Raw genomic sequence first — 3,466 nt, forward strand, 5'->3', positions numbered from 1 at the left:
CCGCCGCCCGGCTCCCTTCTTCCCCGCGCCCGACCGCCTCCTCCGACGCCGGCGAGGCTCCGCCACCGGAGCCGCCCTGCTCCGGCATCCCCTCCGCGCGGCCGTCGCGAGCCCGCCGCCTCGCCACTCGCCGCCCCGCCGCCAACACTACTAGAAAAAGGGCTATAGATGGGATTGACACTAATGGCGCACCAGACAAGCGGTGCGCCATTAGTATATACTAATGGCGCACCACCTTATGATACGCCATTAGAGTTGAAACTACTAATGGCGCACCTGGCCCCGGGTGCGCCATTAGTATCAATTTTTTTTAACTAGTGCGCCTGTCCAAACATACTAATGGTGCATCCAGACACAGTGCGCCATTACTAGTTGTAACTAGTAATGGCTCACCTGCCGGAAAGTGCGCCACTAATGTTGTTTTTTTATTATATTTTTTATTCCCTTTTTTGCAAAACTACTAATGGCGCACTGTTCCACCGTGCGCCATTACTAGTTTAAACTAGTAATGGCGCACTGTGGGATAGTGCGCCATTAGTATGTTTTTTTGTAAAACTACTAATGGCGCACCACCAGGAGGTGCGCCATTAGTAACCTGGATTACTAATGGCGCATTTGGAGTTGGTGCGCCATTAGTAAGTGGGCAGCAACAAGATATTTTGGACAACCTCTCCTACCCACACTCACTTTCTCCCACTTCATTCTCACCACCTCCTCCTTGTCTCGGGTGCCTCCTCTTTTTCACCTCATTTCCACCATAGATTCATTCAATTTAAGTGATTAAATTACCTTGTTTTGATAGGTAAGTAAGGGGGGGAAGCTATATTTATGTTGTTCTCCCTACAACAATGTGCACATGCACTTTTTATGGCCTAGCTAGATCTATGTATGTTCGTGGTGTTGCATATATTTGTGGTGTTGCATATGTGTTTGTGTTTGGAGGTGTACCGGTATTTGAAATTCGATAGTTGCCAATATTTTGCCGGAATGTTGATTCATTTCCGTTTCGGTGAGAATCTTGGCATTAAGCATTCTTTTTGGTCCTATTTTTAGGGAAAGTCATGCCAAATTTTTTCTTGGTTCTAAAATATCGTTTTGCTCTACCCCGCAGGCGACCATGGTCCGCATGATGACCGAAGGCATCGTGAATAGGTTTTTGAGGTCCGCGAAGGCCGAGATGCTTCAAAAGAACGAGACGGAGAAAAGATGTCCGTGTCGAAGATGCAAGCTGAAGAGCCTTATTGCGGACCCGAAATCCGGGCAGGTGCGGGACCACCTGCTCTTGCATGGTTTCATGGATGGCTATCGGTGGCAAGGTGATGAAGATGACTACGAAGTCGTCCATGGGGGCCGGGCAAGAAATGAGGAAGGGCAGCAAGACAACCACCGCGGCTCGGGCGGGCGAGAAGATGAAGAATCCCCAGGAGATGATCACGACGGTGATGCTGTACACAGTCATCATGTAGAAGATGCAGGACATGATGATGAGGAAGATGCCGGAGCAGTCGACGGGCATGATCATGAAGATGATGATGCCGGCGGAGCAGACGACGCTGGACCATCGATTGGCTGGGTGCAATACCCTCATATTCAAGAGCTGCTTCTCAAGCAGACGGATAACGCAAGAGCTGCCGCCCGAGAGAAAGCCAAGATGGATCAGCTTGAGTTAGACGCGGTTACTCCATTGTATGAAGGATGCAGGCCCGAGGATACCCGCCTGAAAGTAACGCTCATGGCTCTGGAGATGAAGGTAAAACACAAAATGACCGACGCATCCTTCGACGAGAACATGTCATTCTGGCACGAACGTCTTCCCGAGGGGAACAAGTGCCCGACCAGTTTGGAGGAGGCGAAGAAAATCGTGTGTCCTCTGGATTTACCGCACGTGAAATACCATGTGTGCATGAACAATTGCATCATTTATCGGGACGAGCACGCGGAGTCTACCATATGTCCGGTGTGCGGCGTCACTCGATACAAGAAGAGGAAGAAAGCTCCTCGAAAAGTGGTGTGGTACTTTCCGATCACTCCTCGTCTGCAGCGGTATTTCACGGACCCTAAGGTAGCAAAGCTCCTGCGTTGGCACGTGGATAGGGAGGAGAAGAAGCGAGAAGATGACGCAAATGATCCGGAGATAGATAAAAAAGACAAGATGCTGAGTCACCCTAAGGATGCGAGCCAGTGGCAAGCGTTGAACTTCGAAGACCCAGAATTTGGGAATGATCCAAGGAACATCGTGCTGGGCGCGAGCACCGATGGAGTCAATCCGTTTGGCAGCCAGAGAAGCACACATAGCACTTGGCCTGTGTTTGTGTCGATGTACAACCTTCCCCCCTGGTTGTGCATGAAGAGGAAGTACATTCACATGAGTATGCTAATTGAAGGACCGAAACAATCAGGGAACGACATCAATCTGTATCTGGGGCTGCTGAAAGAGGAGCTTGACACGCTGTGGAAAACGCCAGCCAATACGTGGGACGCCGCAGAAAAAGAATATTTCCCTATGAGAGCCGCGCTGCTCACGACGGTGCACGACTATCTCGGTTACGGATATGTCGCGGGGCAGGTGGTCCATGGATTTTCTGGATGCGTCAGGTGCATGGATGACACAACATATCGCCAGCTAGATAGAGATCCCGGGTCTTCAAAAACCGTGTTCATGGGACATCGAAGGTGGCTTCGCGACGATGACCCGTGGAGAAAACGCAAGGATCTGTTCGATGGTGAAACCGAACCCCGAGGACGCCCGCGTACGAGGAGCGGCGAGGAAATAGACGAGCTGTTCGAAAATTGGAAAGACTGCCCACTGCCGGGAAAGAAGAAAAAGGCGCCAGAGCCGGAAAGAAGCGAAAGGCGCCAGAGCCGCTGCTGAAGGTATGGAAAACGAGGTCTGTTTTCTGGGACTTGCCGTACTGGAAGATCCACCGTGTGCCTCACAGCCTTGATGTCATGCATATCATGAAGAACGTGTGCGAGAGTCTGCTTGGTACCTTGCTCAACATGCCAGAGAGGACCAAAGATGAGCCGAAAGCAAGGGCAGACTTGAAATCAATGGGCATCAGGCAGGAGCTTCACGCTATATATGATGATCAATATGATGATGATGATGATGAGGCGAAGCAGGACACGGAAAGTCGTCGCAAAGGCAAGAAGGCCAAGAAGACCGGAAATGACTACCCTCCCGCGTGCTTCACTCTAAGTCAGGAGGAGATCGAGCAGTTTTTCACCTGCCTCGTAGGAGTAAAACTTCCTTACGGTTACGCGGGGAAGATAAGCAGATACCTAGACCCAGCGAAGCTGAAGTTCAGCGGGATGAAGTCTCACGACTATCACGTGCCGATGACGCAGATACTTCCAGTTGCAATCCATGGGATCATGGACGCGCACGTCCGTGAAACCCTATTTGGCCTATGCAACTTTTTTGACGTCATCTCTCGGAAGTCTGTTGGCGTGAGGCAACTCAGAA

This window comes from Triticum dicoccoides, chromosome 7A, assembly GCF_002162155.2.
Source record: "Triticum dicoccoides isolate Atlit2015 ecotype Zavitan chromosome 7A, WEW_v2.0, whole genome shotgun sequence".
NCBI lineage: Eukaryota > Viridiplantae > Streptophyta > Magnoliopsida > Poales > Poaceae > Triticum > Triticum dicoccoides.